General features: G+C 41.3%; 1 protein-coding gene across 5 annotated transcripts in view; it reads right to left on the bottom strand.

Moving 5' to 3' along the window:
- Positions 1-14,488, bottom strand: part of LOC110521611 (ras-specific guanine nucleotide-releasing factor RalGPS2) — a 136,062-nt gene that overhangs the window by 119,172 nt on the left and 2,402 nt on the right. The window contains exon 1 of one of the 5 annotated variants that reach the window (XM_036969315.1): positions 12,975-13,074. The exons of the other annotated variants lie outside the window; for them this stretch is intronic. The gene's annotated coding sequence lies outside the window, so the exon portion shown is untranslated. Of the gene's footprint in view, positions 1-12,974; positions 13,075-14,488 lie in introns of those variants that run through there. 5 annotated transcript variants of the gene reach the window in all.

The raw sequence follows: 14,488 nt of genomic DNA, 5'->3' as shown, positions 1-14,488 counted from the left end.
TGTTGGAGAAGTAAAAGTGCAATATGTGCCACGTAAGAAAGCTAACGATTTATTTCCTTGCTCAGAACATATGAAAGCTGGTGGTTCCTTTTAACATGAGTCTTCAATATTCCCAGGTAAGAAGTTTTACATTGTAGTTATTATAGGAATTATAGGACTATTTCTCTCTATGTCATTTGTATTTCATATACCTTTGACTATTGGATGTTCTTATAGGCACTTTAGTATTGTCAGTGTAACAGTATAGCTTCCGTACCTCTCCTCGCTCCTACCTGGGGTCGAACCAGGAACACAACGACAACAGCCACCCTCGAACCCATGCAGAGCAAGGGGAACAACTACTCCAAGTCTCAGAGCGAGTGACTTTTGAAACGCTATTAGCGCATAACTAGCTAGCCATTTCACATTACATCGTTACACCAGCCTAATCTCGGGAGTTGATAGGCTTGAAGTCATAAACAGCAGAGCTCCTGGCAAAACGCACTAAAGTGCTGTTTGAATGAATGCTTACGAGCCTGCTGCTGCCTACCACCGCTCAGTCAGACTGCTCTATCAAATCATAGACTTAATTATAACATAATAACACAGAAATGCGAGCCTTAGGTCATTAATATGGTCGAATCCGGAAAGTATCATCTCGAAAACAAGACGTTTATTATTTCAGTGAAATACGGAACCGTTCTATATTTTATCTAACGGGTGGCATCCATCAGTCTAAATATTCTTGTTACATTGCACAACCTACAATGTTATGTCATTATTACGTAAAATCTGGCAAATTAGTTCGCAATAAGTCAGGAAGCCCGAACTGTTGCATATACCCCGACTCTGCGTGCAATGAACGCAAGGAAAGTGACAATTTCACTTGGTTAATATTGCGTGCTAACCTGGATTTCTTTTAGCTAAATATGCAGGTTTAAAAATATATACTTCTGTGTATTGATTTTAAGAAAGGCATTGGTGATTATGGTTAGGTATACGTTGGCGCAACGAAAGTCCTTATTCACAAATGCGCACTGCATCGATTATATGCAACGCAGGACACGCTAGATAAACTAGTAATATCATCAACCATGTGTAGTTATAACTAGTGATTACGATTGATTAAGTTTAATGCTAGCTAGCAACTTACCCTGGCTTCTTACTGCAATCGCTTAACAGGTGGGCTCCTCGTGAAGCAGGTGGTTAGAGCGTTGGACTAATTAACCGTAACGTTGCAAGATTGAATCCCTGAGCTGACAAGGTAAAAATCTGTTGTTCTGCCCCTGAACAAGGCAGTTAGCCCACAGTTCCTAGGCAGTCATTGAAAATAAGAATGTGCTCTTAACTGACTTGCCTAGTTAAATAAAGGTGTAAAATATACACTGCTCAAAAAAAATAAAGGGAACACTAAAATAACACATCCTAGATCTGAATGAATGAAATATTCTTATTAAATAATTTCTGTAAATAGTTGAATGTGCTGACAACAAAATCACACAAAAATCATCAATGGAAATCAAATTTATCAACCCATGGAGGTCTGGATTTGGAGTCACACTCAAAATTAAAGTGGAAAACCACACTACAGGCTGATCCAACTTTGATGTAATGTCCTTAAAACAAGTCAAAATGAGGCTCAGTAGTGTGTGTGACCTCCACGTGCCTGTATGACCTCCCTACAATGCCTGGGCATGCTCCTGATGAGGTGGCGGATGGTCTCCTGAGGGATCTCCTCCCAGACCTGGACTAAAGCATCCGCCAACTCCTGGACAGTCTGTGCTGCAATGTGGTGTTGGTGGATGGAGCGAGACATGATGTCCCAGATGTGCTCAATTGGATTCAGGTCTGGGGAACAGGCGGGCCAGTCCAAAGCATCAATGCCTTCCTCTTGCAGGAACTGCTGACACACTCCAGCCACATGAGGTCTAGCATTGTCTTGCATTAGGAGGAACCCAGGGCCAACCGCACCAGCATATGGTCTCAAGGGGTCTGAGGATCTCATCTTGGTACCTAATGGCAGTCAGGCTACCTCTGGCGAGCACATGGAGGGCTGTGCGGCCCCCCCAAAGAAATGCCACCCCACACCATGACTGACCCACCGCCAAACCGGTCATGCTGGAGGATGTTGCAGGCCGCAGAACGTTCTCCACGGCGTCTCCAGACTGTCACATGTGCTCAGTGTGACCCTGCTTTCATCTGTGAAGAGCACAGGTCGCCAGTGGCGAATTTGCCAATCTTGGTGTTCTCTGGGAAATGCCAAACGTTCTGCACGGTGTTGGGCTGTAAGCACAACCCCCATCTGTGGATGTCAGGCCCTCATACCACCCTCATGGAGTCTGTTTCTGACCGTTTGAGCAGACACATGCACATTTGTGGCCTGCTGGAGGTCATTTTGCAGGGCTCTGGCAGTGCTCCTCCTGCTCCTCCTTGCACAAAGGCGGATGTAGCGGTCCTGCTACTGAGTTGTTGCCCTCCTACGTCCTCCTCCACGTTTCCTGATGTTCTGGCCTGTCTCCTGGTAGTGCCTCCATGCTCTGGACACTACGCTGACAGACACAGCAAACCTTCTTGACACAGCTCGCATTGATGTGCCATCCTGGATGAGCTGCACTACCTGAGCCACTTGTGGTAGCATGAGACGGAGTCTACAACCCACACTAGAGTGAAAGCACCGCCAGCATTCAAAAGTGACCAAAACATCAGCCAGGAAGCATAGGAACTGAAGTGGTCTGTGGTCACCACCTGCAGAACCACTCCTTTATTGGGGGTGTCTTGCTAAATGCCTATAATTTCCACCTGTTGTCTATTCCATTTGCACAACAGCATGTGAAATTTGTCAATCAGTGTTGCTTCCTAAGTGGACAGTTTGATTTCACAGAAGTGTGATTGACTTGGAGTTACATTGTGTTGTTTAAGTGTTCCCTTTATTTTTTTTGAGCAGTGTGTGTGTGTGTGTGTGTGTGTGTGTGTGTGTGTGTGTATGTATGTATGTATATATATATTATTGTTATTTTTTTTTATTTATTTTTTTTAAATCGGCGTCCAAATTTACCGATTTCCGATTGTTATGAAACTCGAAAATCGGCCCTAATTAATCGGCCAATCCGATTAAAACGGTTGACCTCTACTCCCAATCATAGCCGGATGTGATACAACCTGGATTCGAACCAGGGACTGTAGTGGACGCCTCTTGCACTGAGATGCAGAGTGCCTTACACACACATGGACGCAGTGGTCTGTTAACTATTTAACTGTACTAGAACGCTTAAAAGGCCGCTAAACATTTTAATATCGGCATCGGGTTTTTTTTGGCAAGGAAAATATTGGATATCGGCCAATGTCATATCGATGCATCACTAAAACAAAAGTACACAAAAAGTACCGGAGAATCTCTAATGTGGATTCTACCATTACAGATACTCCTGAATAGTGAATAATGTTACGCGAGAAAGTTTGAGGCATAAAGATCATACCCAGCCAAAAATGCTTACTTCCCCTGTTATTGGTAATGGTGACATGTTAGCATGTCTTGGGGGTATGTTCTTTGTGCCATCTTTGTATCAAATGCAGCCAACGTGTTGGAGTAGATCTAAAAACAAAATGTGTAACTATCCCAATACTATCAAACTTTACTGTATGTCTTTAAAAGAGGAAATACTGCAGTACAATGTTGCTCTGAGTTTATTTAGTGTAACAGTGTTGACTTACCACAAAATAGTTGCGTGATAGTACTGACACTAGTCTCCAGGCATAGGAACAAATACTCTAGTGTGTAGTTAATGCTCTTTGAAGGTGCTTCACTGAGCAAGACTTGGATAACAAAGCTGGAGTAGGGCCTCCCTTCCCCCCTCTCACACACACACACACACAATGGGTTCCTCTAACCTGGCACTGCCCTGTCTCCAGAGACTGATAAAACACCCCATTACAGCTTGTAGAGAGGGGGAAGAGAAGGAGAAGAGATGAAGAGCTGAAGGGACTCCTAACCAAGTGGAAGACTGGACGCCTGCTGAGTAGCAGTGTCCACATGATTTAGCCTGGACATGTCTTTCAGAGGGCTGGTCAGTGGAGGGCAACAAACACACAATAGTTTGCTCTCAGAGTTTACTGAAACAGAGTGCACATTGCATGCTGGAGAGGAACAAAAACAGACACCCAAATGCTCATGCATGTTTATACACACGATAAAAGGGAATCAGCATAAAACCGCTCTCTGAGAAAGGGTGAGAACAGGAAGAGGAGGCAAGCAGGCTATTCTAGTGATGAAAAAATAAAAATCGATACATATCACAATATTCTGGGACAATATCTATATTTGACTCCTAGTACATATTATTTTGCTACTGCTGGTAGCTTTAGCTGGCACTAAGCCCGCTGTACCTGCGCAAAAACGCCAATATTTTTCCTCCTATTAAATGGTTCTCAATCTTCTAAAGAGCCTAGTGAGCAAACATTTTTAATTCCCTGAAATAATTCTCATTCTCTCTGCAACAGACAGAGAGCAATAAGTTTGGAACATCAAATCGCAATATCGATTTGCATATAGAATCTCAATATATATATATATATATATATATATATATATATATATATATATATATATATATATATATATATATATATATATATATATATATATATATATATATATATATATCATGCATCATCATGATGTGGCCGGTGAAACTTCTTGAAAGACCAATATCTTGACAACTTGACTGCTGACATGCAAAACATTTTGGGACTGTATCAGGAGTGGATTAATGTTTGGGGACTGTATCAGAGGACTAATGAAAAAATACCAAAAAGATAGTTTGAGTGTATTTTCCCTTTAACAGTACATGCTACTGCAGAAACTGACTCAACCGCAGTAATGGCCATTCAAGCCCTTCATCGCTGGTCTTTTGCATGCCTTCACTCACAGACCTCATTCCCCTACACCTCTCACCTTGGCCCCCTAGGTTTATGACACCACCTCATAAATTCCTCTATCACCTCTCTACTGTATCCTCAGATGGGACAGTCATTCAATAGTGCTGAGAACTAGAAGTGTAAATACATTTTTTTTTAAGTGAAAAAGTCTTCAGTGAGTGTGTGTTAGAGCCTATTCATATACAGTGCTTTCAGAAAGTTTACGCCCCTTGACTTTTCCCACATTTTATTGTGTTAAGCCGAATTTGAAATGTAGATTGGGTCACTGGCACACACACCTCATAATGTCAAAGTGGAGTTAGGTTTTTAGAATTATTTACAAATGAAGAACTGAAATGTCTTGAGTCAATAAGTATTCAACCCCTTGGTTATGGCAACCTAAATAAGCTCAGGACTAAAAAATGTGCTTAACTCACAATAAGTTGCATGGACTCAGTGCAATTATGGCAACTGGTATTCTCAGGCAGTCTCCTGTCACAGTACTAACCAGGCCTGGGTGTTATGGCCACAAGCATGAACTTGAGAGGAACGTATATCTTTCTCAACGAGGACTATCCTGAAGCTGTGCGCCGGAAGAGGAAAGAACTGATCCCAGTCATGAAAGCTGCCAGAGCGTGTAGGGACATTGCTTACATCCGCTATGACAGGCTTATCAATCAATAATGGCAAACCTCCCGCTGAATGTATATTTTTCTCTCTTGCTTTGTTTGTTCTTTTCAGTATTATGACTCTGATAAGCGACCCAGGAAAGGGCAGAAAATTACACATATTAATATATGTAGCCTTACAAATAAGGTTCATAAAATCAATAACTTGCTAACATCAGATAACATTCATATATTAGCCATTTCTGAGACTAACTTAATTCATTTGACGATACAGCAGCAGCAATACAAGGATATCACATCTATAGAAAAGCCATATCGCTGTAATGTTAGAGAAGATCTTATGTGTTATTGAAGTCTTGTGGTTGCAGGTTCACTTGGCACATCTAAGGCCTTTTCTTTTGTGGTGTTGCTATAGGCCACCCAGTGCTAACTGTCAGTATCTAAATAGTGTCTAATCTGTTTCAGGTTATTAATCAACCTACCAGGGTATTTACAAACACTACAGGAACAAGATCATCCACATGTATTTATCACATTTTTACTAATACTGTAGAACTTTGTTCTAAAGCTGTATCCATACCAATTGGATGCAGTGGCAATATCCAGGAAAGCCATAGTTCTAACAGCTGGGCTTAAAATAGTGTATAAGAGATCATACAAAAGATTTAGCTGTGACTCCTGTTGAAGATGTAAAAAATATTTGTTGGTCTGATGTGATTAATGATGCTTGCAGGCGCCCGAACCGGTCACAAGGAGTCGCTAGAGCACAATGAGCCAAGTTAAGACCCACCAGACAAACACTCCCCTAGCCCATACGGCGCTGGGCCAATTGTGCGCCGTCCTATGGGGATCCCAGTTATGGCCGGATCAAACCCCAGCCTGTAGTGGCGCCATTGCGGTACAGTGCTTTTGACGGTGGTGCCACCCAGGACTAGAGGTCGACCGATTAATTGGGGCCGATTTCAAGTTTTCATAACAATCAGGAACCGGTATTTTTGGACACAATTTTTTTTTTTACACCTTTATTTAATCTTTATTTAACTAGGCAAGTCAGTTAAGAACACATTCTTATTTTCAATGACGGCCTAGGAATGGTGGGTTAACTGCCTTGTTCAGGGGCAGAACGACAGATTTTCACCTTGTCAGCTCGGGGGATCCAATCTTGCAACCTTACAGTTAACTAGTCCAACGCAAAAACGACCTGCCTCTCTCTCGTTGCACTCCACAAGGAGACTGCCTGTTACGCAAATGCAGTAAGCCAAGTTAAGTTGCTAGCTAGCATTAAACTTCTTATAAAAAAACAATCACTAGTGATGATATAACTAGATATTATCTAGCGTGTCCTGCGTTGCATATAATGTGACTGAGCATACAAGTATCTAAGTATCTGACTGAGCGGTGGTAGGCAGAAGCAGGCGCGTAAACATTCATTCAAACAGCACTTTTGTGCGTTTTGCCAGCAGCTCTTCGTTGTGCGTCAAGCATTGCGCTGTTTATGACTTCAAGCCTATCAACACCTGAGATGAGGCTGGTGTAACCGAAGTGAAATGGCTAGCAAGTTAGCGCGCGCTAATAGCGTTTCAAACATCAGTCGCTCTGAGCCCTCTAGTACTTGTTTCCCTTGCTCATGGGTAACGCTGCTTCCCAGGGTGGCTGTTGTCGTTGTGTTCCTGGTTCGAGCCCAGGAAGGAGCGAGGAAAGGGACGGAAGCTATACTGTTACACTCGCAATACTAAAGTGCCTATAAGAACATCCAATAGTCAAAGGTTAATGAAATACAAATGGTATAGAGGGAAATAGTCCTATAATTCCTATAATAACTTCAACCTAAAACTTCTTACATGGGAATATTGAAGTCTCATGTTAAAAGGAACCACCAGCTTTCATCTGTTCTCATGTTCTGAGCAAGGAACTGAAACGTTAGCACATATTGCACTTTTATTTTCTCCTCCAACACTTAGTTTTTGCATTATTTAAACCAAATTGAACATGTTTCATTATTTACTTGAGGCTAAATTGATTTTTATTGATGTATTATATTAAGTTAAAATAAGTGTTCATTCAGTATTGTTGTAATTGTCATTATTACAAATAAATAATTGTAAAAATTGTCAGATTAATCAGTATCGGCTTTTTTGGTCCTCCAATAATCGGTATCGGCGTTGAAAAATCATAATCGGTCGACCTCTACCCAGGACCCACTCCAGGGAGGTTTTTCCAATACCTCACAAACGGCACCTATTTGTAGATGGGTAAAATAAAATAAAACGCAGACATTGAATATCCCTTTAAGCATGGTGAATTTACCCAATTCCACTTTAGATGGTGTATCAATACACCTAGTCACTACAAAGATACATGCGTCCTTCCTAACTCAGTTGCCAGAGAGGAAGGACACTGCTCAGGGATTTCAGAAAACTGAGGATGGAACAACATTGTGTTACTTCACAATGCAAACCTAAATTACCTAAGTGAAAAGAAGAAAGCCTCTACTTATTTGCAATGAATCACTAAAGTAAAACCAGAACAAAAAAATCTGTCCTGAATATAAACTGTTGTGTTTTGGACAAATCAAACAACACGTCACTGAGTACCACTCTTAACATTTTCAAGCATGGTTGTGGCTGCATCATGTCATGTGTATGCTGGTCATTGGCAAGGACTAGGGAGTTTTTGGGGGGGCTAAAAAGATATGAGCTAGAGCCAAGCACAAAATCCAAGAGGAAATCCTGATTCTGCTGTTCAACAGACACTGGGAGACAAATTCACCTTTCAGCAGGACAGTGACCGAAAACACAAAGCCAAATATACACAGAGGTTGCTTGATAAGATGACATTGTATGTTCCTGAGTAGCCTAGTTACAGTTGACTTAAAAAATAAAATAAAAAAAAATAAAAAATCAGCTTGACAGAGCTTGAAGAATTTAAATTTTAAAAAAGTGCAAACATTGTACAATCCAGGTCTGCAAAGCTCTTACCCAGAAAAGACCCAAAGCTGTGATCGCTGCCAAATTCTAACATGTATTGACTCAGGGGTGTGAAAACTTTCCACATGCTTTTGGTCATGTAGTGTCATTTGATCGAACATCTCATTCTAGCAGGCAAAAATTTGACAAACTGACTTGTTGGAAAGGTGGCATCCTATGAAAGTCACAGTTCTTCAGTAAGGCCATTCTGCTGCCAACAGAGGTTGCATGGCTGTGTGCTCGATTTTAAACACCTCAACAATGGGTGTGGATGAAATAGCCATATCCACTAATTTGAAGGGGTGTCCACATACTTATACAAAAGTATGTATAAAAATGTTTTCACTATCATTATGGGGTTATTGTGTGTAGAATTTTTGTATTATCCATTTCGAATTCAGGCTGTAACAAAAAGAGTGGATTAAGTCAAAAGGTATGACTACTTTCTGAAGGCACTGTGTATAAGCCTTAGGACTGGCCTCATTAGCCAGTTACATTTCTTCACCCCACCCACACAAAAGCTTGACCTAGGCACACGAGGGCCTGTTGCACTGACTGCAGCTACCCCGCCTGTTGTCCACCCACACACTTTCCATGCATTATCCCCACATTTCATGAACACATACACAGTGAATCGTTGTAGGGTTAGTTCACAGTGTGACTGTGTGAGAGAGGAGACTTGGGGTCTGGGTGATTGAGGCTGATAGAGCGGCTGATTCATATGCCCCCATTTCAGCACAACCATTAGAAAGATGCACAGCTCCATACAGCCGTGAACTGTTTACAGGAGCGAGAGAAGTTGAGAATAGGGCGATATGGCTTAACAATCACATCTTATAATTTTCTAATTTATGGGTGATTCACAGTGTATCAATTACCAGTCAAAAGTTGACATATCAACTCATTCAAGGGTTTCTTTATTTTTTTTTATCTTTTGTACACTGTAGAATAATAGTGAAGACATCAAAACTATGAACATATGGAATCATGTAAAAAAAAAAAAAAAAAAAAAAGTGTTAAACAAATCAAAATATATTTTATATTTGAGAGTCTTCAAAGTAGCCACAATATGCCTCAATGACAGCTTTGCACACTCTTGGCATTCTCTCAACCAGCTTCATGTTGTAGTCCCCTGGAATGCATTTAATTTAACATGTGTGCCTTGTTAAGTTAATTTGTGTATTATCTTTCCTTCTAAAAATGTGTGTTTGAGCCAATCAGTTGTGTTGTGACAAGGTAGGGATGGTATACAGAAGATAGCCCTATTTTGTAAAAGACCAAGTCAATATCATGGCAAGAATATCTCAAAAAAAGCAAAGAGAAACGACTACTTGATGATTACTTTAAGACATTAAGGTCAGTCAAGCCGGAAAATTACAATAACTTAAAATTTCTTCAAACTTTCTTGGGGAAAAAGGCATAAACATAAATTCAAATTTATCAAATGAATTAGATATATCGCCCGAGTTGAGAATGAGACTGGAGGAACAGAACAGAGAGAGGGAGACAGTGTGCCACTTGTAGTTGTTTGAGCCACTCCCAGTATAAGTACAGGCGGAGACATCCAGTTCCAGACCAGTATGATCAAGGGAGGGCAGCCTCCCCTGGCAGCCGGGTAGCCTACTTGCTTGTGGTACCAGAGGGGAAGTCAGCTTCAGACTGTGGGTCTCTACTCCGGTTTCCGGAAGTGAAAGTTGAGACATTATCTTGAGTGACAGCCCAACCGGCAGACTGAAGTTGGCAAGGGGCCACATGAGCTCCTTAACTATGGGCACAACACACACAGTGTCTTGCAAGAGTATTCATCCCACTTGGCGGTTTTCCTATTTTGTTGCATTACAACCTGTAATTTAAATGGATTTTACTTGGATTTCATGTAATGGACATACAAAATAGTCCAAATTAGTGAAATAAAATAAACTTGTTTAAAAATAGTTTTTGGGGGTTTGTTTTTAACGGAAAAGGGTGCGTGCATGTATTCACCCCCTTTTCTATGAAGCCCCTAAATAAGACCTGGTGCAACTAATTACCTTCAGAAGTCACATAATTAGTTAAATAAAGTCCACCTGTGTGCAATCTAAGTGTGACATGATCTGTCACGATCTCATATATATAACCTGTTATGAAAGGCCCCAGAGTGTGCAACACCACTAAGCAAGGGGCACCACGAAGATCAAGGAGCACTCCAAACAGATCAGGGACAAAGTTGTGGAGAAGTGCAGATCAGGGTTGGGTTATAAAAAAATCTGAAACTTTGAACATCCCACAGGGCACCATTAAATCCATTATTTAAAAATTGGAAGAATATGGCACCAGAACAAACTTGCCAAGAGGGCCACCCACCAAAACTCAAGGACCAGGCAAGGAGGGCATTAATCAGAGGCAACAAAGAGACCAAAGATAGCCCTGAAGGATCTGCAAAGTTCCACAGCGGAAATTGAAATATCTGTCCATAGGACCACTAAGCCGTACATTCCACAGAGCTGGGCTTTACAGAAGAGTGGCCAGAAAAAAAGCCATTACTTGAAGAGGGGGAAAAGCCATTGCGTGAAAAAAAAAATAAGCAAACACATTGTGTTCACCAAAAGGCATGTGGGAGACTCCCCAAACATATGGAAGGAGGTACTCTGGTCAGATGAGACAAAAATGTAGCTTTTTGGCCATCAAGGAAAACGCTGTGTCTGGCGCAAACCCAACACCTCTCATCACCCCAAGAACATCATCCCCACAGTGAAGCATGGTGGTGGCAGCATCATGCTGTGAGGATGTTTTTCCATCATCAGGAACTGGGAAACTGGTCAGAATTGAAGGAATGATGGATGGCGCTAAATACAAGGAAATTCTTGAGGGAAACCTGTTTCAATCTTCCAGAGATTTGAGACTGGGACAGAGGTTCACCTTTCAGCAAGACAATGAACCTAAGCATACTGCTAAATCAACACAAGTGGTTTAACCTCTTGAAACTAGGGGGCACCATTTTCATTTTTGGAAAAATAACGTTCCCAAAGTAAAACGGGCTATTTAGTCAGGACAAGATGCTAGAATATGCATATAATTGACAGCTTAAGATAGAAAACACTCTAAAGTTTCCAAAACTGTAAAAATATTGTCTGTGAGTATAACAGAACTGATATTGCAGGCGAAAGCCTGAGAAAAATCCAATCAGGAAGGGACTCTTATTTAGAAAGCTCTGCGTTCCTATTGAGCAGTGAATGGGATATCAACCAGGTTCCTTTTTCTATGGCTTCCCTAATGTGTCTAGTGTCACAATAAATAGTTTCAGGCTTTTATTTTGAAAAATGAGCCTGAACGACAACATTGCGTCAGTGGTCAGCTGGAGGCTCTCAGAGTGATTTGTGCGTAATAGACCAAATGCGACCATTGTTTCTCTATTTCCTACTAAGAAGCCACCTGTCCCTGTTGATATATTATCGAATAGATATTTGAAAAACACCTTGAGGGTTGATTATAAAAAACATTTGCCAATGTTTCTGTCGATATTATGGATCTAATTTGGAATATTTTTTGGCGTTGTCGTGACCGCAGTTTCCGGTGGATTTCTCAACCAAACGTGAACTACAAACGAAGGTATTTCGGCTATAAAAAATAATCTTTATGGGACAAAATGAACATTTGAACATGAACAATGAACCATAATCCCAACCCATTCTACTAGCAATACAAACTGATCGTCATAGCTAGCCACCGTGCATGAAATGTTGTAGTAACTAGTGTCAATTTGCGCTAGCTAGGTAACAATAGGCTATAACTAGCAATGCAAATGACATCTGTCTAGCAATATTCATATCATACACGTAAAATTGGCAAGTGTACTTAAAATTTAGCTTGACTCTTACCCGTATACATGGATAAACACTTCACGGTAGCATGTATTTTCTGTTTGCAGCTAGCTACAGCTTTGTTTGGCCCCTTGTTGTGTCAAGTCACTCCAGTTCACAGTAACTGTGCAGAAAGTAGTCCATCACAATTTTTTCCAGTGATCTTTGTTGATAGCTCCTGCTAAATTCTGGACAGTAATGTTGTTAAGAGCAGTAGCAACACTTTTGCAGTTCCCCATGGCTAAAAAAGCTGCGTTTCCAAGGATTATCTACACATACTGAGCAGCTCGTGTTATAGACAGAAGCGTGCTACATGGCAGACCAATCCAAAATCATCTGTAGGCATGTCCAGCCCATCCATTATCTCAGCCAAAAAAATCAACACGTTCCAATGCCTCTCTTGTGAAGTACTGACGTGACATACGCCTTGCTTCTTGAAACGGTTCACAAACACCAACATTGAGACACACACAGACCAGGACACATGTTGCAATTTAAAGCTAGAATCCTAAAGTGGTGTAACTGCCACATCTGTTTGGGATATTACAACAAAGAGGTTACTGCGAACAAACACTTTTTCCCCCCCTTCTCAGAAATCATTGCGCATGCGATAGAACAGCTATCAGCTAGAACACCATGCTCCTCACCTCAGTTTAGTTCGCAAAACAATAACAAATCCGGACTCTAAGAAAGTCCCATGTCATCCGAGGAGGGACAAAACCCAGAGTAGGCTGACTAAACCCGAGACAGACCATGGCGCTGACATCTGACGCATGCCCTGTAGCGCACGCACACACACACACACACACACACAGCAGAGAGTCTCATTTTACAGCTAATCACATTTCAGGCCTTGGAAAGAGAGAACACAACTACAGCACCAGATGGGCGCACCTAGAACACAGCAGTACTACCACTTAGATTAGACTGCACTAACCAGTGTTCGTGTGGGACAGTCAGGGAGGGCCAGTGATATATAGTGATGGGAAGAAAAAAGATAAAATTAGATAAAGAGCATTGGGCCAGTAACCGGAAGATCACTGGTTCGAATCCCTGAGCCAGCAATGTGGAAAACATCTGCCGTTGAGTCAGAAAGTTAACCCCCAACAACAACTGCTTCACGGGCACTGATGACGTGGATGTCGATTTAGGCAGCCCCCCCCCCCCCAATACACACACCTCTCTAATTCAAAAGGGTTGGGTTAAATGCAGAAGAAATAATTCAGTTGAATGCATTCAGTTGTGCAACTGACTAGGTATTCCCTTTCCCTATATTATGGTGAAACTTTCCCTTACTAATCTTGATTATTGAATGCTCTGTACACCAGGGGTAGACAAACAGATTCATCCAGAGATTTTACCCCCCCCCCCCCCCCAAAGTTTAGTAAAAATAATATATACACACTAAACAAAAATATAAACACAACATGTAAAGTGTTGGTCTCATAGTTCATGAGCTGGTTTCAACTGTACCGGGCAGATGGCAGACCGTGTGTGTGGCATTGTTTGTGCGAGCGGTTTGCTGATGTCAAAATGTCCCAATTCTTCCAAGGCCTGCATACTCAGCAGACATGTCACCCAATCTGCATGTTTGGGATGCTTTGGATTGATGTGCACAACAGCGGGTTCCAGTTCCCACTAATACCCAGCAACTTCACAGGCATTGAATAGGAGTGGGCCAACATTCCACAATCAACAGCCTGATCAACTCTATGCGAAGGAGATGTATTGTGCTGCATGGGGAAATTGGTCACACCAGATACTGACTGGTTCCGATCCACGCCCCTACTTATTTTTGACTAACATATCTGTAATCCCAGTCATGTGAAATTCATAGATTAGGGCCTAATTTATTTAAATTTACTGATTTCCTGATATGACCTGTAACTCAGTAAAATCTCTGAAATTGTTGCATTTATATTTATGTTCAGTTTATATTGCTCTGCATCCTATGCAACAGCTCTAGTCATGCATGAAAATAAATAATTTATTCTACAGGAGATCTGCCAGGGAAACTCAGTGGCTGTGATCTCTTATTAGGGCTGAATTCTGGAACTTTATCTAAACATTCAATATCACACTATTCACTTTATCTTTTACCAATGGATAGACACGACAATTGTAGCTATGTAGATATGAGCATCTAACCCAACTCAAATCT

This window comes from Oncorhynchus mykiss, chromosome 30, assembly GCF_013265735.2.
Source record: "Oncorhynchus mykiss isolate Arlee chromosome 30, USDA_OmykA_1.1, whole genome shotgun sequence".
Taxonomy (NCBI): domain Eukaryota; kingdom Metazoa; phylum Chordata; class Actinopteri; order Salmoniformes; family Salmonidae; genus Oncorhynchus; species Oncorhynchus mykiss.
This window is presented reverse-complemented; position numbering and strand designations above follow the sequence as displayed.